Source organism: Haliaeetus albicilla, chromosome 18, assembly GCF_947461875.1.
Source record: "Haliaeetus albicilla chromosome 18, bHalAlb1.1, whole genome shotgun sequence".
NCBI classification, from domain to species: Eukaryota; Metazoa; Chordata; class Aves; order Accipitriformes; family Accipitridae; genus Haliaeetus; species Haliaeetus albicilla.
In genome coordinates this window covers 8482568-8506912 of record NC_091500.1, presented here as the reverse complement: position 1 = coordinate 8506912, position 24345 = coordinate 8482568, and the positions used below count along the sequence as shown (strand labels likewise).

Below are 24345 nucleotides of genomic sequence, written 5' to 3'. Positions count from 1 at the left end.
CTACAGAGAATATCCCCTGCCTCTGATTTCTGCATCTCCAAAATTACCTTCCATTGTGGGAAGCGGTTCATGTATACCCTATAACATGTCAATTTTGAATTGTGTTGGATATGCATCTTACAGTCCATAAAATCTTTTATTGATATTGATCTGAAATTGCTACTGTAATCGTGTTTAGTCCTCCAACATGGATTTTTCTCAGTACTTTTTGTTTCGCCTTTTTAAAGTTTGTTTTTTGTTCTTGCTTTGCATGAAAAGTGATCAGATCAGATGTCAGCTGCACTACACACTTTAATATCCTGGATAAGTTGAGCTACATTTTCATTCCAGTAGACAGGTTTTTAATCTGATCTGTGGGTAGATATCTTACTAGCGGAATGAATATTCTACCAACAAGAAACCCCAGAGCGATTCTGTCAGTCTTCTGCCATCCTGAATCTTTTTATTATTATTTATTTATTTATTTCCAAGCACGCTTACTAATTTCATTCTTCTCTCTGGTTGTTGTTGGGACTCTCCAATGTAAGCAGATGTCGTGGCTGAGGACACTGTCGCAGTTTGTAGCAAGCTGCGAGTTCAGCAGCACAGTTGTCTGTTGGTGTGCAGTATCCTATAACTGTCATTTTCCTATATCACATTTGAAATGCAGCTTCCAGAAGTTGGCTGTTAATTGGCTCCCAGTCCTTCAGCAGTTTTTCAGCATTAGAAATCCTAATTTAATGTTGCTCTTTCTGCAGGGAGGGACAACCATTTTCTCATCTTGGTTCATCATGTCTATGACAAATTCTTATATTTAGTTATGTCTTTTAGCCCACTCCTCAACATCAACATAAGCTGTGGATTTTGAGAACATGCTCATCTGTTTTCTCTGTTACTTGTATAGCTTTTGACCTTGCTGATTTCTAGTATCCCTGAGAGCTATAATTGTAGCTGGTAGAGAAGTATTCATTTTAGAAATTGCTGTTGCATTTGGAATATGTTACTGCCACTCCTCCATGCCTTCTTCAGCTTCATGGTGCTGTGATGCTGGTAAAAGGCGAGATGGGAGTACTCCAGTATCCAGTTTCATCAGTCAGCCCAGCCAGCCCAGCCTGGGAAGTCATCAAAGGGGATTTGACTAACCCTGGCAAGGAGCGGCTCACAAAGTGCAGTAGAGGTGAAACCATTACTTGGCAGGTAACTATATTGGAAGTGGCAGAGCATAGTAGCTATCTTCAGCTGCTCCTGAATGTCATGGGCAGAGCTGGCTTGTCAGAGCCTTGTTATTTAGATAATTTCTCTAAAGGCTCAATTTTTGAGACATTCTTTTAGCATACAGTTTGTTGTAGTGGCAACCTTGTTTGGCTTATCAACTTAACCATCCTACTTGGGTACCTCAGCTTGTCAAGTCTGCAGCTCACTGCTGAGGGTAACTGGGAAGTTAGTGAGTCTGTAACACAACAAATGATGTGCTTTTCATGTGATCCTTACTCTTCTTGACCTGCCTGTCTTGGCTTAGCCTATACAAGAGTTGCAACTCTTGGTGTAGCACGCAAGGTTCCCATGATGTTCTCAAGTCTCTTCTGCCATGTCCACATGCAGATCCTAAGGAAGAGATCACTGGCCCAGATGATGTTAAATTTTAAATGATATGTTTCTCTACTTACAGGCAGATGCTTTCCCATTCCTAGTTGTGCTCAGTCCTTTTACACAAAAAGTATGTACTTTTGAGAGTTGCAATGATTACAAAATTGTTCTACTTAAATTTTTATTTCTTTTAGATACAGGTTTGTGTGCATGGCGGGCAAATACCCCTTCCTATTGCAGTTGTGAAATTTGTCTGTATAGGAAGTCCAAAATGATACTTGACTTGCTGACATGTAGTATGGCACGCTGATATGTAATCTTCAGTCCATTACCATGTGTAGGTTTCCTGGCTCTCCTCCTATGTTTGTAACTGTATATTAAACTATATATATGTAATGTATATTTAAAAAAAATGAAGAATGTCTTCTGAATGCAACATGAGTATTATTTGAATGTCTTTTTCATTTATGTGGCAAGGAATTACAGTGAAAAAAATGTGCAAGCACGAATCTCCAGGTTTCCTTGGGATCTTGGACAGTGTTACACGTTACTGGTAATGCATGTAATCACAGGTGGAGACTGTGCTGCAGGGGATAATCTCTTGTTTGTTACATTGAGTGCTTTTTCTTTTCTTCTCCTGTTTTTTAATGAGTCCCTTTCTGAAGGAGGCTAAGCCTAGTTGTCATTTTATCAAATCCCAGTTGGTGATAGCTATTAGCAACAAGATAACACGTTTTCACAAGCTTGCACCTGGTTTTTTAAAAAAGGAGGGTGTGCTGCTTTGCACATAAGCTTTGTCTCTTAGGTTATAAAGGTTCAACTTGAATAGCTGATTCATGTTCTTTACTTAGACACCTAGTACTTCGGCTCTGTGAGAAGCTGTAATGTGTTTTGTCGGGCTTGTGTTTCACTAAATTAAGTAACCTGGACAAGTTTTAAATGCAGAGCTTTTTCACCTGTGTTAAACAGTAATGATTTACAGTTGTAACGAATGGAAGGCAGCAGCTGAATTGCCACTCTAGGTATGAAGATTTTTTGTAAGAAGTAAAGCTTGCTTGATGGAGGATCTTTGTAGCCTTAATCAGTTAATTGCTTGATGAGAACTTGAGTTATTAAATCAACTATTTGAATATCCATTAAGCAGTTACTGAGGTCCTTCCTGGCAGCTCTTCTGCAGACAAAAAAAAGACTGTTTAAGCTGAATCCAACATTCCTTACAATCAAAGAGAAGGGTGGGTTATGTTTGTGAACTTTGGATCGGGTCCTGTGGCACTAGAAACAATGAGGTGATTTAACAAATCGGCATGTGTTCTGCTTGTTCCCTACCACCCACCCCACCACTCAGTTTGGACTGTCCTAATTTTACTAATAGAAACCATACTGACTTTATATGAGATTCTTGTCTGTGGTAGTATCTCCATGAGCTGCTAAGATGCCAGCAAGGCAGAGTTAGAGGGAACTCTTAATATTACAAACTGATGCAGGGAGGAAAAAAGCCCAGACTGGTTTTCTGGCACTGACCCCTGCAATTTCAACACGTCATCTGCAGAAAACTTAGATCTCTAGTGTTTACGTTATCTGACTGTGTTTAAGTCTTCCCACTGAAAATAAGTAGCATCTCCATGTTGCAGCACTGTTCCAAGTAAACATGTTTTTAGGAAGCAGAGTGTATCTGTTCTGGCTGAAGAATAGTACAACTCCTCTTGTGTATGTCAGTTGTTCGGGTTAAGTTCTTAACTATCTCTTGGAAAAAAAACAAACCACAACACAATAGCAAAACAGATGGAGAGCACTGCTTCTTCATATCTTTCTGTGACAGGCAACATCCTTCTAACGGAATTACCTGTATTAAATTATGGATGAACTATATAGCAAAACTAACACAAATGTCAGTATTTTCCAGCCATTCTGCCCTCCATGCGTGTCCAAAATGGCATTCCTCTGTAGATACTTCTGTAATTTCGTCATGGGACAAGCAAAACTATACCCCCATGCAGCAAAGCTTTTGATTATGTTGGGATTTCAGTGAAATGAGTGGGAGCGAGGAGCTCTGGATTTGTTTGCAGCCCTCGGGCAAATATTGCAAGAAACTTCCTAGCACCTGCTAAACTTCCTGAGGAAAAAGAGCTTTTCTTGGTGAATTAAGTTGTGTATTTGTTTCACGTGGAGGTCGGCCTGGAGTCCCGTCTGGGCTTGAGAGGCTGTCACCCCGGCAGGTTGGGAGTGTGGTTCCTGGGCGGGTGTGCTGGGGAGATGCCGCGTACGCTCCCTCGGGGCAGCCAGAGCCTTTGCCCAGCTGTTTGGCGATACCAAGGAAGAAAACAAGATCGGTGCTAACTAGGTCCTGAGGGGGCTTTTCCTCAGCTCTCTGTGTCAGGAAGCTGGTTGTTGTAAAACAGTCTTCTGGGCGAGGAGCAGCAAGCCCCCAGGCTGCCGGGGTGGTGGGCAAGAGCAGTGGGGTTCTCACAGAAGAGCTCTCACACGTAGGTATGCCTTTAGCTAATCAACTCACTTCCCTAACTTGGACATCGTACAAGAAGTGGGCATATTTCACAGGAGATAGAGCAGCTGATCGCAACAAACATGGGGTTGTGGGTTTGAGGTTTGTTTTTCCTCCCGCGATACTGGCTGCGTTAAGTTGCCAGTTAAAGCAGCAAGGGCTGAAGTCCTGACTGTGGCTTAGGCCATCCAGGCGCTTGCCACTTAAGACCCTCTTTAGGCTCTGTGTACCTGAGGTTGCTTTAAATGCTGTAAAGGTTGAATTTTTATTTTAGCTTGATTCTGTACGGCTACATCTATATTGGTAAACTAAATAGGGCCAGGGCACAGGCTTGAGTGTAATTGTGCATGTGGATGATCTTCACGTGCTCCTGGGCTGGCTTTTGGCTGAGGGCTTTCCCTGAACCATGGCCAGGTATGGGCATGTCTCTGGAGGCGGGATGGACAGAAATACATCTCTGGAGGGAAGTTAGGGCATGTAGGTGGGAGCTATGCTGTACCAGAGAATTAGCACTCACCTGCTAATGCTATTTACTGGTATAATATATTTATTAAGGTGAAGAGCCTTTTTGACATTCCGTTTTTGTTTTCTGGATGCCCGGTGCTCATAAGCACGTGTGTATGTACATATAGATGTATGGTATGAAATGGCAGAGCCATTTCTGCCCCGTGTGGGAGCACGGTGGTGAGGAGCAGGCTTGCCTTTCTCCTGTGCCACAGCAGGGAGCAGGAGAGCCACCCTGCTGGGAGAGGTGGGTAGGGTCCTACACGCGTGCTCACATCCCAAACTACGCCTTGATAGCCTGGTGGTTATAGCTGCCTCCTGGGGGCTGAAGGGGGGGATTTTGGATCTCAGACAGCAGAGGGGACTGAATGAAGCACAGATATCTGTATTTAAGGCAAGTGCTTCAACCACTGAGCCTTTGAAGGGAAGGGGAATGATGCTTTTGAACTGCCTAAGGGGAAGAGGTAAAAAAAGCTCCCCCTTTTTATTGCTCTCGGCAGAGGGGAAGGGAGATGAAACAAAGAGCAAACTCCGGTAGGGAGATCACACCTGGGAAGCTGAAGTGAGGGTTTTACCCCCCTGCAGAGAGCCAGATTTTAAGATTGGTTCCTCTCCACAGCATTTCCCAGGCTTACGCTGGACTCCTGCCCGCCCAGCATCCCATCTTCTGCGAGCCCTTGCTCCTGGCGTGCCTTGCGGTGCCATGTGCCCGACAGGGAGCAGGGCCACTGTGCTGGCACATGGCAAGTTCCTTGGTAGTTCCCACCTTCTGTAAACACTGAATCGTCTTTGATGATTTAATCTGTGCTTAATAACTAAGAGTATTAAGACTTGTTCGCACAGTGTTTTAAAGGTGGTGTGTAACTACAGGTCCATGTGATTTTTATTTTTTTTAACATACTTTCTCTGATGTTAATGTTAATTCCTCCTTAATGCACTTGAGTTCCAGTCTGGACTGATTCCGTTACTTGGTCAGGTCTAATTCAGGGGCTTTTGAGGGTGCTTTTATAAAATACTGGTGGGTTTTCACCCCCTTTTTGGTACTGTATTCATCTCTGACACTTACAGTTCCATGAAATACAGCCTCGAATTGATGAAATTAACTTTTCTTGATCCAAGAGATTAAATGTGGCTGTAAATTTTTAAGCAGAACCAGTTGCTGCAATTCCCCATCAAAGAAAAATCTTGTGGACTTGAACGAGTAAGACTTAGGGAGAGCATTCTCCTGGGGAAGCTGATTAGTTAATACTTAAGTAATATCTTTTTCTTTCCTCTCCCCCTGCATCTCCAGACCTGAAACAACACAAACGATTCCTAGATCAAAAGTATGCTCGAGTCCCTTTTATCGGACAAATATCACAAACGGTAGGCTCTCGCTTTTCACTTGAGTAACGGCACAGGCTTTCAGGATTCCTTTAATAAACTTAAAGTAGGTCATAATACTCACCACTGCATCCTTAAACTGGTATAAATCTTGGTTTCCAGAGTTTTAATTACACTGGCTGCTCCCATTAGGTGGTCTTGTTTCATGGCAGGATGCTAGACAGCTCTCTTGCTCTAAGTCATTTATGTGGACTGTGGGTATGTCTGTCAAACCATAATGAGCAATGAAAGAATGAAGAATGTTAATTTAACTGATGCTGCTTTTGCTGTTAATGTAAGTACCACCAGCTGCACCTCGTAAACATTGCTGTTTGCTTGCCTGTGCATCGCCATTCAGCGAGACCTAGTGTGATTGATAGAGGCAGAATTAGACTGATGGCTTGCATGCCACAACTTTTCTGTAGCGCTACTTCTGTGAATGCTTTTTTGTTGCAAGAGACAGCTCCTAAATTTTAATTGCTTTTCAAACTAGCAAGTGCCGCTCATGTCAAACGCTGGTAATTGGTTTATGGCATAGAGGTATTATAAATTAAGGAGAGGTCAGTGTAGATAATGCGCGTATTACCTGTTGGAGGAACGATGGTTGGGTAGAAGTGACACTTAGGAGATGCTCGCTTTGGCGTGCAGGGGTTCTAGGTGCTCGCACACAGCTTCTTAAACAATGGGCCCTAATAGGAAAGAACTGGCTGCAACAATAGCGGTGCTCAAAGTCACTTTATAATTAGAGAAATTACTGAATAATGCAAAACTCCACAAATGGGTTTTTTTCCGGCCCATTAAGCGTTCATGTAAACCTTCAAAATAAAGCTGCGTACCTCCTTTCACCTGCCAGCTGTGGTGAGCACTGAGCAAAAGCACATTTTGTTCCTCTCCGGCAGGTCGTTAGGAGGGTGATGAACCCCAAGGATTTGACAGAAGCCACTTGTGTTCCAGTGCCAGCTCATCTAGAGGCATCTCTCCTTCCTGCCCTTTCTCCACTGATTAAGGTGCTCCTGTACCTCTTAGCATGAAGCTGCTTCTCATTGACATCCTGTCCAACATTTCTCTTTTGCCTTGATGGTTTCTGGAAGTGTTTCTCATCTCTAGCGTAGCTCCATTCTCACTCTGTCCTGATATACTCAGTTATTTTAGAGGTGATTTACTACACGTTTCTATTTTTACTCCAAGTGTATGTCAGGGTGAAATGCTCTAAATCAAAATGACTGCAGTCTTTAGGATTTAAATTATTTAGGGTTTTAAACAAGGAATACTCATTTAAGTAATTGATTTATTATTGCATATAACTTATTTCCATAATATTCTCCAGTTAGTAATAATTGAAATGTTATGACTTGCAACTAAATACCTTAAATTTATACCACTCTTTGCTTATCATGATAATATATTCTTATCTCTGCACACTGTTAGGTTTTAAAGGTTTATATTCTTTGTTAAGTAGTAAATATTGTAGCTTTATTAAATTTTTAACAGATTAATTAATTCATGGCAAGCCATTCTTCGGATATTTTTCTGAACACCTACAATCAGTGGAGCTCCTTGTTTTGAGTAGAGATGGGAGAGATGCAGAACAAGGCAGAACTGGTGGTTATGTCTCACAGGACCCGATGGTTGTGGCACTAAACCGCGGGCCAGGTCCCTGCTTCTGGGATATGTGTGGGAGAGATGAGGACTGTAGTGCTGCCTGGTTTCTCGTGTGTCCTACCTATAAGCAGTAACTTATGCTGCCTTTTTTTATGAGGGTTTTTGATGTTTTACGCAGAGCGAAGTAGAGTGGATCCTTAGCAGCATTCGGATGCTGCTTCATTTAGTTTCTAGATTGCAGAGCCAGATTGCAACCTCGCTACTCTGACTAGCACAGTTCTGGTACATATGAAAACACAACTGTCTTGAAAGCTTTCAGGCCAAGTATCGAAAAACCCATACAGAAGTGGCCTTTAAATCGTTAATACCATGGATGTAAGCTCATAAGGCTTGCCAAAACTGCGTGTTGGATACTAAGATCCTCCTTTGGTCACAACCTACTTCATAACCTGTGTGTATCTAGGCTTTAGAGTTTTTCAGTTTTATTGATTTCAAAGAGTATTATGTATATGCAAACTTCTGGTATCCATGCACTTAAGTGCTGTAATGAGATTTTCCAAAAACACTTGCATGTACTTCTAGGGACCTAAACTGGTTATTATATGGCCTCATACCTATAAGGCTATAATATTAGGCTACAATATCTTTCTCTCCCACTTGTTTCTCTTTTTCCAGTCTATGACTGACAAATTAACTTTTCTTGGTCTTATTTTCAGTGAATTGGTCCCAGTAAAGAAAATACTTTCTGAGTAACTGCTGCCTATGTTGAAACAAACAAAGAAAAAATGTAATTCTGGACAGCCAAGGCTGAAAAATCTGACTTCTTGGGAAAGGTTACAGAAGGAAAAAAAAAATAGTAGCACTTAAGCAGTTATAAAAGTAATAATATAGCTATATACTTGAGCTTTACAGTATTTAAATACACAAACGTGCTTGAATTGACCTCGGATGGCAAGGAGATCTCCCATGGATATTTCTTGTATAATTTCAAGTTGTAACCCTTTTACTCGTATCCTAAAGAGAATTCACTGATATCATTCAACATTTTATTTAAACCTTAGTCTGTTTAAGCCATTATATTAAACCTAAGTTTTAATACTTTGTTTTTTAAATTGAATTTGAAATTATTACATTTTAATCCTATATAACTGAGAAATATTTATTTTAATACAACTTAGTATGAATTTCATTATGGTTTCGTAAGGGAAAAAAACATTTTACTCTCTTGTCCACTAAATGGAAATACTCTTACATCTAAAACTATTTCATTTATAGCCACTAAAAATAAAAGTATATCTTCCATAAATCAAAGGATTATTTTAATGGGTCTGACAAACAAAATTCCATTAAAATTTCCTATTGGCTTCAAAGCATGATGTTTCCACTTGCTCTCTAGTTCTTTTTGGTTCCTTTTTTTCCCCCACCGTTGAATATGTTGTGAGCAAACCAAAGAAAAGACTACGTGGGTGTATTCAGATACTGTTCCCACTGTCATAATGTGTAACTTCAGCAGAAGACCTGTCTTCCCCCACAGTGTTGATTCCTCATCCTCTTTCCATTGGTCAACACAGCTTTGGGTGGATCTAGTGAAGCAAATTTCAGTTCCTCAGTCCGTGTTGACATGCAGCAGCTTTTCCAGCGCTTCTTTCAGCAGTGGCACTGCAGGCATCTACAGCTGAAGGACTGTGCTGCGGTATCAAAACAGGCTTGGCAAGAAGCGACCGTGGTTAATAGTATGTCCTCTTGCCACAGAAGTGATCTGAAACTCACACCTGAATGCCGTTTGGGGAAGTAAAGAAGGGATAAGAGACCAAGTGAGTTATGGAGGGGTGACATCCTTACCACCAGGTTTCTTTCATCTAGTTTTGGAAGAGGCTGCTGCTACACTAAGCACTGTAGTGGTCCATAATCTGATTGTATTGCTAATGCCCAGATATACACATAAATATATGCTGATTTTTTTTCTCCAAGAAGGAAAAGCTGCTTTGTTTTAGAAGGTAGGAAAACCTTGGGGCAGTGAGTCTGACTGGGTTTTCTTCACCTCAGTTTATAGGCTGGAGATGAGAAAATGAACAAGGAGATACACCAGCCTTCCAGCTCTTCCTGTAACCTATGGGGTGTCAGGATAAAGGGTGGTATATCTGTCCACGTGGAAGCCATAAAGTCAGGATGAAATGTGTGAAACTCCCAGCTTCAGTAGCTCTCTCAGGAGTAGGTATCAACATTTCCTCTTCTTTCTCTCTGGCACTGGTGTAAGTTTTGCCGTAAACAGATCTACTGTGTGAAGCACAAGAGTGCTTCAGTGGATTAAAATTGTCTAAAATTGAATGGGTGGAGGAAATTAACTTTTTTCAACAAAAAAATCCCAACAACTTCTTATCTCGTATTAGAAATAACTTAAGGCAGGCTGCATTAAGCAATCAAAAAGTAACACTTTTCTTTTCAACGACTCTGCTTACCTCATGCTAATTTTCATCAGGATTCCAGATAATATACTACTAACCATTATTTTCTCACCTAGTTTGCTCAGTACTGACAGATAATAGATGATCCTATTACAAATAGATTTGACACTGCATCCATGAAAATGTGAAAATTGGAGTCTCTCATGATTATTTAAAATGTGTGCTCACTCACTCAAATGAGGTATAAGAGTCTACTTCGGAGATAAAGTAGGCCAGATTGCTCGAAAGGCTGCTTCGGTGTCACACAGGTTAATGTAGATGTATTATGTATTTATATAGCCTATAGGAGGATAACTTTTTAGCAAATGATTTGGACTGAATGTGCACTTGATCAGGACTCTCGTTAATAACCCATGGCCACACTGTTCTCGTGGTGAGAAGTTACCCTTGCAATCACAAAGATTAATTCTGGGGCTGTCTTACTGTAGTTTGGGAGAAAGAGTCCAAAGAAACAGGTGAGTCATGTGTTAAGTGCTGAACAGAGATCCATATAGACTGAGCTATAGATTAAGATCTTGTGTTATCCCTGACATTTTGATTAAAATGGCCATTTTTTTCAGCTACGGTTCTGGGAATTGGAACAATACTGTTTTTCTCTGAAAGTGAGGGGTGCTCACACTACTGCACCTCAGTGTGGGCCCAGTGCTGAACTGTAACCTCCATGCATGAGACTTCAAAGATAAATTGACTTTTTTCCATTGGGTGTTAGGTCATGCCCACATTTCCATGAGAATTGCAGTAGTGTAGCCAGAAGTTAGTAACTGTTGTGATGACGCATCCTGTGGGATTTGATGCAAAGGAAGGATGAATTAGTTAAACATGAGACAATAAGCATTTTCTTTTATACTGGTATCTTGATTTCCCCATTTGATGGATCATGAGAGACCAACGTATTGGAAGTTCTTTGGAGCATGGACATCTTCAGTTGATTTGTCCTGGACTGCTACAGAATTTCAAAATTTTGCATGGGCCTTGCACATCTCTGAATCTGAGTTGTTGCAAAAGCTATGCAGCACAGCAGAACAGTTGTGATAGACCTTTTTCTCAATAGTGTGTGCCTGTAGCGTGGCATTCGGGTTGTGTAGCTTGTGGAAATGGTCTAGGACCAGACAGTTGTCTGGACTGGTCACATGGAGGCAGTCAGTGTTTTGAGAGTCTCCGAGTTATGCATATGACAAATGAGGACCGTTAGAGAGGGCACTGAGTGAGGAGAATTTGAATGGAGGCGTTAGATGAGATGGAGAGCTTGCGCCTGGAAAGTACATCACCACAGAGCTGGAGCTGTGGAGAAGGCTGTTGTACTAATCCTGACATGACTCTTAGGCCATGAGGAGAAGACTGAGGAAGTAAACAGCAGCATCCCTGGCGCTGGAACATGATCATCATACGTACTCTGTCATCAGCATATTCTCTATGTCAAGAAATGGGGGTGTGATAGTCTTATTCAAAGCCTTTGATGACAGGCTGCGGGACACTGCCTGGGGCTGTAAGACAAATAACAGTAGTCTTCTCCATGGGCGCTATCTGACTTTTTGAAAATGAATACCTTCCTGACTGCGCTGGTACTGGTTAGTTAAGACACAAGCAAGCTCTCTGCTATCTATGTAGCTGCTGAACTTGCACGTGTTTTAGTCAGAGCTGTAAACAAGTGTGTCAAGGGAAGCACTGTGGTTCTTCACCTGGAGTATTCGCATCTCTCCAGATACGGTCAAAGCATCACGAAGATGGTAGTAACTTAATGATGTGAAATGAGGCATTACAGAAAGTCGTTCAGAGTAGTTGTGTGGAGACTGTCCACCAAATTTATTGAGAAAGCCTGCTAGCTGGGAGGTGCTGGAGGTAGTACTGATGTGCCACTCACCAAGCGTGCAACTTAAAATATGTGATTGCCAGGAAAATATGAGTCCTCTAGGAAAATGCTTTCCCTCCACTTATCTCCACTTATCTTATATGTAGGCATCTGGACAATTGCAAGCAGTGCTGATTCTTCTTGGGGAAGGTTAGCTCTCGGGCTACCCACTGATTAAAGTTTCTCAGCACCATATGTAAAGAGCCTAAACCCTATGTTTTTATATAACCTAATTCTTAAATTAAATCTAGCAGCTCAATTTTAACAGCATGATCTCCTCACGCAATTGAATGAATTGTGGGATGGTCATACGTGCTAAAATCAACAATTTACATCAGGAGAACAAATTCTTGCTGTGAAGGAATTGCTTCTCTTTCTAATTATTCTCATGGAATCAAAAGTTTGATTGACTGTAACCTGCTCACCTCCCACACTTCCTCTTCTGTCTTCGCATGCTTTCTTCTCTTTCCTCTAAAGGGGATCTTTTGTAACTGATCTGTTTATTCTGCTGTTTCTTTGGGGATGACAAATTAAGCTACAGATCTTTTTTTAGTGTTGTAATTGGGAGGTGGAGAGAGGAGATTAAGAGCTCCATGATGCCAGTGTGCTGCTGGCAGTCAGCTTTGGAAATTTGGTTCATTGCTTTGGAAAAGTGGCCAAGATCTGTGCCTCAAAAGTATGAGGTTTTGAGTCTTGTCATTCTAATATTGATTTTGGGTATAATAAATGGGACAGCTGATAAACAGTTGAGTAAGAGAAATATAATTAATGCCTACCAACATTGTAGATCCTCTTAAGCTAACCTGGTATCTATTAAGTGGTTTTAATGTGATTGCGAGTTTGATATTTATGGCTTCTACAAAGCGTTTGACTTGATGACACCATTTTGATTAAGAAACCAGAACAAAATGATTCGATTTGGCATGTGTGAGGATGGGAATTGAGCTTGCCCAACTTCAGCCATTTACAGTTTGGTGTCCTAGTCTAAACTAGCTGTCCTAGGCTCCCTCTGAACTCAGTGGAGAGGAGAGAGGGCTATTGCTCCACCTCTGAGCTGACACCAGAGAAACGTGAGCTTGTAGCACAAATCTGTTGTGTTGCCTGTGTTGGCAATCTTTGTGTACATCCATAGGAGAACTTCAGGGAGGCTGTGCTAAATCTGCGTCTGACCATACTGCCGACACTCCCAGAATATTGTGTTCAGATCTGTCTGCACCTCAAGGAGGTTGATGAAATAGGGAAAGGTGGTAAAAGAGTGATGATGGTGGCTAAGGGGTGGAAAAACATGCCTTTAAGCCATGGGATTTCTTGTAATCATTCATTACCCTAATCTAAGAGAAGGAAAGAATTGATTAGCTTTTCTACATGGGAAATTTTAAGAAGGGAAGAGTCTTCAGCCTGTTGAACAAAAATATAGCAAGATTTGTTGTCTAGAAATGAAAGCCAAGAAAATTCATAATAGAAAAAACAAATAGATTTTGACAGCAGGAATAATTAATCACTAAAACCTTTCACCAACACCCCCAAGGCATCACTAGAAATTTGGTAATCATGACAGGTTTTTTATTTTTTCTTCCAGAACAAGGCAAGAAATTGAGTCCTGTGCCTTATAATATGCAAGAGAATCGGACTAAGGTCAAAAAAGGACTGCTATGATTATCTAGTCAGTAAATAGTGTGTTGGTCCCTGTGAAGAGAAGAGGGTTTCCCCTGCCATGGTCAACTTGTCAGTCCAAAATGAGTCTGAAAGCAAATGGAGACTGTATTTAGGGATTCGGTTGACTTCTGTCAGTCCCTCTATACCAAAGGGTAACTCCTTTAGGTGGACACTCATAGCTTGGAAAACCTTTTTGGGATGCACTGTGTTTCTGGCCATACCACACTATAGCAGTGTTATCACCTTGGCTGTATTTTTACCTTTCAGACTATTTGGTACCTAAATATTGTGTAAGGATATTACTTTCTCTTGGGGCATGGCAATGTTAGTTCAGATCATAAGAGAAACAGTAGCTTTTGCCCTTTTGAGCACAGGCTGTTCTTTTCAGGCTAATGATACTGTGCTCTCCGTTTCCATTTTGTAGCATCAGACCCAACAGAATGAGCTTTTAGGTTTTTCCCCTCATCCCTGCTGTCTCTGGTACATCATGAACCAAATGTAGTTCCTCTTCTCTGCTCAGTCTGTCTCTGCGTTGCACAAGGCTTCATGTAAGTCAAGGAGGGACACAGAAGAGTCTGCTGAGAGCCAGGTACTTACTTTGCCACTGCCCTGGCTCTTTTGCAGCAGCCTGTTCCTATCCTGCTGCTCTCCAGCTGCCGAATAGCATTCCTCCTACACTACAAAAAGTATGATGTGGCTGTCTTCACATCACCTGCAGTTGGTTATGTTACCTGACTCCCTGATAGTCCCTGAGAGTCTTACTGGAAGAGTAGGACTTTCTATTAAAAACCATCTGCAAATGGAAATCCAACAGATTTTGTTCTGTTTCTGCTTTTTCTATTGACTTTTTTGAGAAAAAACTGGAAAAGACCTTGAACCGCAGAAAGTTGGTTCCTGATGTCAAAGAAGTTGAGGTCTTTTCACTCTCAAATGCTGCAGTGCTTTGAATGCTAGTCTCTCCAGCTGCTTTGGTGAAGCAACGGAGTTGGGTAGATATGTTAGTCAAGCTGTCCTAAAACTTTTCAGCCTTTTAATCCCAATGCCTTCAAACCATTTCAGAAGAAGATAGCTTTGCTAGTCTTTGCTTCAATAAAGAAATAAAAGACCTTTCAACACATGTACTTGCCTATGACCTTCATCAAATCTCCAGCAAAGCCAGTGGACTTCAATGAGTTGTGAAGAAGCTGACTCTACTTTAGGGAAATCTACCCCTTTTACTAGACTGTGTGTATTTGTCTTCAAAGAAACCTCACTATTCGGGTGAACAATTCTGAACTGAACATTGCAGGCCCATTAGAACTCTGCATTCATTTGAATAAGCAGTCTTTTCAGCGGTCTCTTTTTGCATGTGAATATTTTGCGTATCTCTTTCGAACTCCACACATCTCAGTAGCTTTCCTTGAGCTTTTCCTGGGAAAGAAGAATTAAATAAACTTACAATGAGTAAGAAATTCCTATTTGTATCATCACAGTCATCTGGTTGTGAGTCTTGCTACAGAATAACACAGGAATTGTTAATTGTTGTCTGGATAACGCAATTCTATGTTTAACATGGTTTAGGGAAAGGATAGTGAAATACATTCTTTGAGGATGGGCTCCTAAATTGTCTGTCTGCATTTTCTTTTGGAGTTTTGTTTAGTTAGGCAGGTCTGTATGCTTTAACTTCATTTAGACCATCAGCTAAAGGCCATTTGAAGCAAAAGATGAGACTTGATAGACTATTAATGCTGGATGTCTGATCATCTAGGTCCATAAATTCATTAGTAATCTGTGATATCTGTACAACTTACAGTGTTTTAAAAGTATTTTTTGAAAAAAAGTGTAAATTATCTTGGCAAACTTTGTCATAATTGCTCATTGCATCTGAGTTTGCAAAAATAGCTTTGTTTATGATCTGATATTTTTAATGGCATATTTCATTGTTTCCATTTAAACTTCGAAGTGACATCTTTGTTTTTCCATTTTAAAGAGCAGCATAATCCAGATGCCTGTCAAAAGAGTTGATGATGTAGCATTTTATGAGTAATCCTTCTGTTTGAGTTTTTTGTTTTGTCAGAAATGTTTACCAAGCTCTTAGAAAGCTCCCCATGAATATTGTTGATGTATACTTCCTTTTAAAGAAGTGATTATCCATGCAGGAATACAAACTGAACAGTCAGTTCTAAACCACAAATGTTTTCTCAAAAGTTACCTCATGTCATAGGAGGAGTTAATTCATCAGTGTAATGGCACAGGGGGCTACTGAACAAAAATTATTCTCTCCTTCCCTTTCCTCAGCTTAACTCTTTGAAGCACAGGCCAGCATTCAAGTTTGGGGGACTTCTGAAAAAGTATTACACAGAATAACCTCAGGGTTACTGTCAGTCTGTCTAAATCTTTGATGAAGAGATGTTAATAGTTCCCAGCCTGCTTTCAGAGACATGAGTGTGATTGCAAGAAACATTATGAGTAAAACATACCAAGTAGTCTTAAGGAATCCAGCAATTATCTTTTCAAACCTGGGGCTGTTAGACAGTACATCCAGTGATGCTCTCATTTGTTGCTGTTAAAAGCTTTATATAAATAACTTGCACTTTAGGCATGTGCAGACATCCTCCTATCTGGTCATTTTTCTCCCGTGATTCCTTAGTCTTGGTGGCTGCGGCTTAAATTCTTTTGGACCTTGATGAGGACCAGCAGTAGTGCCAGGCTTTTTCCAAGCATTTTGGAATCCTTTTGGCTTGCAAATGCTCTGGGGTCTGCAAACCTTGCAGCGTTTCAGCCTGCAAATTAGTAGTTGGCTGGTTGTCAGTTGGGGAAAAGAGAGATCTGTAAATTCTGTAATAAATAATAGATTAGGGTCAACATACACAGTAGCGTTCTGCAGGCATCATGGTGCAGTGCAGTCACTCCTTCCCATAAAGTCAAGTGGGGCTGTGAAAATGGACGCACCCTTCAGTTCTAGCCCTGTGTTTTATTTTTTCTATCCAAGCCTGCAATTCTTGGCTGCAGTTTTACCCAACTTCAGAGCCTGTGTAGCTTGTTGTGGGATCCGTAATTACTCCCGTCTCAGACCACTTGCTCAGTTTCTGGCAATGTTAGGACAACAGGTCACACCAGGCATTATAGAGATTTTGCCTGTAGAGCTGGAATAGTCCCAAACTAAATACACTAAAGATAACTGGGAGAGCACAGCAGTAGTGCCTAACCTGTGCACCACTGAGAGCTTTGGGTACGCCAGTCTGTACTTAACTCCCGTATGGCTTCCCAGTTGTGCTAAGCTCGGCTGTTTGCAGGGTGACTGATTTTGATTTGCCAGGTATGCTGCCTATAAGTACTCTTCTTTTACAGCTTATGAGACATCTACTTAGCCTGCCTAGTAAGTGTTTATACCTTATATTGGAGTCTTCCTCCCCCTCCTTCTTATTTGCTTTCCTTTCCCTTGTTTATTTGCAAAGAGAGTGTGTTCCAGCCGTGCCTCTGCTGAGTGTTTCATTCCCTTTCTTCAGACCATGCCCCAAGCTGTGGTACCTGATGTGGAGGAGGTTATGTTTGCAGTGCAGAGCAGCTTGTAAAGGGCATTTTTAAAGCACTTTGTGCTTCACAGTTGATTTATAGCTTGTCTGCACGGGCAGGCTTTCATAGAATATTTTTTCTGTTAAACTTTTTCTGATTAATTAACCTACAATAACTGTCTCCATGTCCTTGGCTTTATCCTTTTTCCTTTCCAATTACTTTTTTTCGACTACAGGCGAGACGTTGTGGGCAGGCGCTGCATGGTGTGTTGCATCTTCACTGAGGTCCATGTTGTGCACCTCTGCTGCAGGCTTTTGGGTGATCTCTACTTCAGGGAAGCTCTGGCACGGTCCCTCATTGCAGTACTGAGTTGCCAAATGTTGCTGCCTGTTCCTCACCTTACTTCAGATCATGGAGGATGCTCTTTAAATGTGCATATGCTTCTCTTGCCCTGCACAGCTCTTGGTGGATAAGCTGATCTGCTGTATTACCCTTGGATGCTTCATCTGTAACAGAGAAGCTCTGAAACAGTGTCTTGCTGTGTAAGAAAATTGTGGTTTTGACTTGATGTCATATGAAATCATTCTTTCCCTCATTCTTCCTTGCCTTTTGGAAACCTCTTTTCTAATTTACTACTTAAAGCTGAAGCATGGTGAGCTTTCCATTAGCTGCTTGTGCTGTCACCGTATCTCATTGCTGGTGCAGGTTGGCCTATTTTGTCCAACCCAGAACTGCTGAAGTTCAGGGGAATCCAATTGATATAGCTGCTTTTTCCAAAAGATCCAGACCTGCTTCTCGCTGACCAGGTCTTATGAGCCAAAGATGCTTCTGATTTATTCCATCCCTTCATGAAGATGCCCATGTTGATGAGGTAGGTCAGCTGACACCATCTTCTTATACCATGTTTTGTCTGGCCTTCTGCTAGTTTTACCTTGAAGAATGAGCTGCCTACTTCATGAAGATTGCTCCTACAATGATGAAATATCTAAAGCAGATGCTTGGTTTCCATCACGTTGCTTCAAGTCATTTAATTTGGAAGCTTAGATACAGTATAGGATATGTGACCCATCCATAGTGAGGTTGTTAGGCTCCCAAAGGAAAGATGAGGTTGCTGCTAAAGGCTTCTGTAATGTGCCTTCAACTTCATAAGTATTGATACAGGGAGTTGAGGCTTTACCTTTACAGTAGTACACTATGGTGAGAGATGACAACTTTTGGTTTTGGTGTTTAAAGCTCCTTGCTGTACTTCTCCCTCTTCCACTTTCAGTGTTTTATTCTAGTGGTTCAGAACTGCCTGGCAGGTGCTGCTCTCCTCACTTCCTCTCAATGGCAACTGCAGTAAAGTTCTGGTAAGATTAAAATCCATTCCTATAAACAGCCAAGACTTTCTGAAGTGGGGGAAGAAAAACCCACCCAAATGCTAGTAAATAATGTAAATTGCAATATGTTAAACAGTAAAGACCATTAATCCTGTCTTTGTGTTGCCCCAAGTAATAATTTTGACTCTCCTTTGGGACTGCATGTTCAGGAGCAAGCAGACAGATTTTGAACTCTAAGCCCATCTTTGTGTACCATTTTCATGGTGACAGATTACTGCTTTTCTTGTTCCTTTTTTCCTTCTGATCCTTCTTTCTTCAGATGTCCCATATCCAGCTGTGTTTTGCCTTTCCCTATGGCACTGCCATCGAGAATCTGCAATGCATTTTGTAAATATTCTTCATGTCTTTCATTACTGAGGTGGGAAAGAAAAAGGTTTCCTTCATGTAAAACCGTCATTGGTTTCTCAGGCCTATCGGAAACCCATTTTATTTTTTATTACTGTCAAAGGCTGCTCTTCTGTTTTGTGAAGTCCTGGAACAAGAGTCCTGAGGTGGCTTTGAAAAGTGGATGTTTCCCTAAGGAGATCTTCCAGAGAAGCTCTGGCCTCATGTTGCCCTTGGAGATGATGTGGTAACTATGATATGATGAGTCACTATGCAAAGGAGAAATGACTCCCTTGAGTTTTTTCTTTCCTTTCCATAAACTGCTTCATGACAACACTACTCTTTCCAACAAACAAAAAGCAAAACAAAAAAAAAGGTTCTATTTTTGTTTGTGCTTTTTCAGGCAGTCCTTGCTAAATTCTTTAGTTATGTCATGAAAGTCAGAAATACTCAGTTGAAATGTCTCAAAAACATGTTCAGGAAGTGTTAAACAGATAAATAAGGAGACCAGCTATTGGAAAAGCCTTAACTCCAAAGTGAGTCGAGTCTAATCCTGTAAACAAAGCTGGCTAAAGAGGAAGATGGAGCGTTATATGACAGAGAGGACAGGAATGATGGGGGATAGCGTGGATGACATGCTTACAAATCTGCCCACTCCCCAGGCCTTTCATGTGCTTCTTCCTTGTATTATCATGCCTTACATTTTCAAGAAACTAACCTGCAGCTAGCTAGTGGTTAGGCAGGGCTCTGTCTTTTCTGCATGAAGTAAGGACTAAAAATTGTAAATGTTTTGTCTGTTTCATGGAATCATAGAATGGTTTCAATTGGAAGGGACCTTAAAGATCATCTAGTTCCAACCCCCCTGCCATGGGCAGGGACACCTCCCCCTAGACCAGGTTGCTCAAAGCCCCATCCAACCTGGCCTTGAACACTGCCAGGGATGGGGCAGCCACAGCCTCTCTGGGCAACCTGTTCCAGTGCCTCACCACCCTCACAGTGAAGAACTTCTTCCTTACATCTAACCTAAATTTACCCTCTTTCAGTTTCAAGCCATTATCCCTTGGCCTATCACTACATGCCCTTGTAAAAAGTCCCTCTCCAGCTTTCTTGTCGGCCCCCTTCAGGTACTGGAAGGCTGCTGTAAGGTCTCCCCGGAGCCTTCTCTTCTCCAGGCTGAACAACCTCAACACTCTCAGCCTGTCTTCATAGGAGAGGTGTTCCAGCCCTCTGATCATCTTCATGGCCCTCCTCTGGACTTGCTCCAACAGGTCCATGTCCTTCTCATGTTGGGGGCCCCAGAGCTGAACGCAGTACTCCAGGTGGGGTCTCACGAGAGTGGAGTAGAGGGGGAGACTCACCTCCCTTGACCTGCTGGTCACGCTTCTTTTGATGCAGCCCAGGATACAGTTGGCTTTCTGGGCTGCAAGCGCACATTGCCAGGTCATGCTGAGCTTCTCATCAGCCAACACCCCCAGGTTCTTTTACTCAGGGCTGCTCTCAATCTATTCCCTGCCCAGTCTGTATTTGTGCTTGGGATTGCCCCAACCCATGTGCAGGCCTTGCACTTGGCCTTGTTGAACTTCATGAGGTTCACATGGGCCCACCTCTCAAGCCTGTCAGGGTCCCTCAGGATGGCATCCCTTCCCTCCAGCATGTTGACCACACCACACAGCTTGGTATCGTCGGCAAACTTGCTGAGGGTGCACTCGATCCCAGTGTCCATGCCACCGACAAAGATGTTAAACAGCGCTGGTCCCGATACCGACCCCTGAGGAACCCCACTCATCGCTGGTCTCCACTTGGACATCGAACCATTGACCACAACTCTTTTGAGTGCGACCATCCAGCCAATTCCTTATCCACCGAGTGGTCCATCCGTCAAATCCGTGTCTCTCTACTTCAGAGACAAGGATGTTGTGTGGAACAGTGTCAAATGCTTTGCACAAGTCCAGGTAGATGACACAAGTTACCCTTCCTTTATCCACCAGTGCTGTAACCCTGTCATAGAAAGCCACCAAATTTGTCAGGCACTTTTTGCCCTTAGTGAAGCCATGCTGGCTGTCGCCAGTCACCGCCTTATTTCCCATGTGCCTCAGCATAGTTTCCAGAGGGATCTGCTCCATGATCTTGCCAGGCACAGAGGTGAGACTGAATGGCTTGTAGTTCCCCGGGTCTTCCTTTTTTCCATTTTTAAAAAGGGGGTTTATGTTTCCCCTTTTCCAGTCAGTGGAAACTTCCCCGCACTGCCATGACTTCTCAAATATGATGCATAGTGGCCTGGCCACTTCATTCACCAGTTCCCTCAGGACCTGCAGATGCATCTCATCAGGTCCCATGGACTTGTGCACCTTCAGGTTCCTTAGATGGTCTCAAACTCCTCTTCTCCTACAGTGGGCAGTTCTTCATTGTCCCAGTCCCTGTCTTTGCCTTCTGCAACTTGGGTGGTGTGGCTGGAGCACTTTCTGGTGAAGACTGAGGCAAAGAAGTCATTGAGTACCTCAGCCTTCTCCATATCCCTGGTAACCTGGTGTCCCATTTCCTTCCAAAGAGGGCCCACAGTTTTGCTAGTCTTCCTTTTATCACCAACGTACCTATAGAAGCTTTTCTTGTTGCCCTTGACATCCCTGGCTAGATTTAATTATATCAGGGCTTTGCCTTTCCTAACCTGATCACTGGCTGCTCAGTTTCTCTATTCCTCCCAGGCTGCCTGTCCTTGCTTCCTTGTTTGCTTTATGAGATTAATTTTGGGATGTCAGCTGGCTCTAATCCATCCCTTCAAACTTTTTTTTATAGTGGTCTGATCTGTTGTTTTTTGTTTTTGTTTTGTTTTTTTTTTTAATTCTGTGTGATGGTACATCTCGCCTTGCACCCAGCTCTCATTACAGATCATTTGTTGCAACATGAGCCATTTGGTTAGTCCAGCCAAAATTGCTATATGCTTCATTTGCAGGAATATAGTAAGAATTCACCAGTTTTATTGAACTCTCTTAAAGGAATAGAGCATGACCCAATGGAGCTCATTGCTTGACTGATCCACGAAGTGACCTAAGATAAGGCATTCAGTTCTTCCGTGTGCTTCTGTTTCCTGTTCCTTTACCATCCTTGCCTTCACCACACCTCTTTGGACTGTAAGCTCTTCAGTGCTGAGCCACTTTTAGGATTTCACAAGGGGAATTATTTGGTTAGGCTATTTAAACATGGCAAAAGTCTTACGAACATTCTGTAATAACACACTAGCAGGATAGGGAGATATCTTGCAAGGAGACGTTTTGCATGGTGAACTTGCTACAGCTTGCAGGTCGGATTAGTGAAGTGTTACTCTACCACCTTGAAATTATTATAATTACACAAAACATAAAGTTTATGTAAAATAAAAAAAGCTTAAGCTGAGGTAATGAGAAAGAAACACTGATTGCATTGTTCAAGGGAAGTGCACTGTAAACTTCAAATTAGTTTGCATCAACTCAATTACTTGTATGCAGCTCTCTTGTCATTGTAAGAATCTTCCTGGTAGAAACTGAAACTCCAGTGCTTAAAACATGAAATCAATAGGTACTGTTACATCCACTTAAAAAAAATTGTATTGATTTGCAGATAATGACAGCAGTTCATTCTTGCAGGATTACATGCCACTTCCTGTCATAAAGATTACTTCAATATATATTACATCTGAGATGGAGAACATAGGTATAAAACTGCTTTGCTTTAATGAATAGTCATTTTACTTTGGGCATTAAAATGAGATATATTTCTTTAAATTTATCTCTAGGGATTATTTTTATTTCATGGGCAAACCCTGTGTTACCAAAGACTCTAGGACACTATTAAACTTCTAAATAATCCTAGTTTGCCTTGTTTTTGCAAATGCTTGAACTCGTCCTCTCTTTGATAGCAACTAATGAAGCAACATACCGTGCTCTTTCCAGTCTCCTCCACATCCTTGATTAGAGGGTTAACACCATATTATCTTGGGTATTAAGATGCTCTTTGCTAAACCTGAAGTATCTACCAGCATCTAACTCTCTGTGTTTCGTAACAAATTTCTGTCACCTTCAGGGGATTAAATTCTTCATGCTGATCATGGTGGTCTCCCATTGTGCAGCTATCTTTTTCTTGTGCTGTGGCTCATTTGAAACCTATTCTTATCAAGCATAGGTGACTTCATCTTCACGTATTAAAATAACTCTTTTCAACTCTTTCTAGGTAACCTGGCTTCCCAGAAATCTCCTGCTAAATGCAAGGGTTTGCAGTCCTGTTTACTGACTGTTACACCTGAGGCTGATTTTGATACAGATTCTGGATATCGCAGGGTAAGTGTGCAGATACCAGTTCTTTTTGTTTGGGTTTTTTTTGTTTGTTTTAATGGTCTCTTATTTGCTTGCACAAACGCAATTTGGGCTGTGCTTTCCCTTTCAGTGACTGCAGCAAGTTCTTGTTGGAGCATGTGCAACTGAGCATCTGTGTTACAATAGAAAAATAACATAGTAGGATGAATGCTAATGCTGTAAACCTGTTCAGGAGTATTTGAATTTGCTGCTGTAACTCCAACAGGGAGTAAAGTTTTTTATGCGTACAGATTCATAGGCCTATATCTTACAAAATTGTAAAAAGCTGTAAGACACTTGGGTGTAGTGAACATTTTGAGTTTTAAGCTGACAAGCGTGCATGTATTTTTATATTACACATGAAACATTCTTCATAATGTACATAGTTATAAATATCTGTGAGGTTTGCAAAATAAAGTTTAAATATTTGGAAAAGGGAGATTAAAGGTTATTTGGTTTCTTCGGGGTGTGGGGAGGGGGAAGTAAGAACTGATTCCCTCTCTTACCCAATTCTGCTATGCACATCAGAGTAGAAACTTAAATACTTGACTTAATTGTTGAATGACTTTTGTGGGATTTTTCACTTCCCAGTTACTGGAGGAAAGTGTAATTTAGTGGACAGATTTGGTTTTTCTTTTTTTGCCTCTTCCCCAGTCTTGATCCTCTGCTTCCACCTTCTCTTTCAACCTGCTGTTTTTCTTGCCTCTCCCCTTGCCTAACTTCTTTTTGCAATCCTCTGGTTTTTTGGTTTTTTTTTTTTCCATGGAGCTAATCCTGGCCCTTGGTGCTGTTTGATACCTTTCTTGTCCTCTTGGCTTCCTTTGACCAGCTTTCTGGCTTCTTGCAACCAGATACATAGATTTGTGGGATAATTCAGTCTGGAAGGCACCTCTGGAGACCATCTAGTACAAACTCCTGCTCAGAGCAAGATCACCTAGAGCAGGTTGCACAGGGCCACATCCAGTTGGGTTTTGAGTATCTCCAAGGATGCAGATGCTGAAACTTTAGGGCCCCTGTTGCCATGTTTCACCACCGCATGAAGGATATTTTCCTCATCTATAATCTGATTTTTTCTATTGTTGCAGCTTCTTTCTTCTTGTCATATCTCTGTGCCCTTCCAAGAATAGGCTCACTCTGTCTTCTCTATACGTTCCCTTTGGGGAATTGGTAAACATAGTGAGGTCTGTAGGAGCTCAGTTTCTGTTCGGGCCACCAATATACTCCACTGGACTTGCTCCAGTATGTCAAAGCTTTCTTGTTCTGGAGGGCTCACAAATCCTGCAGGAAGGGGAAGGATTACGTCTCTGGACCTGCTGGC

The 24345-nt window shown here is 41.7% G+C and overlaps 1 protein-coding gene across 6 annotated transcripts in view; it reads left to right on the top strand.

Annotated features, from left to right (window-relative positions):
• Window positions 1–24345, top strand: part of KLHL29 (kelch like family member 29) — a 413313-nt gene that overhangs the window by 47864 nt on the left and 341104 nt on the right. For all 6 annotated transcript variants that reach the window (XM_069805696.1, XM_069805702.1, XM_069805698.1 and 3 more), the window contains exon 2: window positions 22906–23012. The gene's annotated coding sequence lies outside the window, so the exon portion shown is untranslated. The remainder of the gene's footprint in view (window positions 1–22905; window positions 23013–24345) is intronic.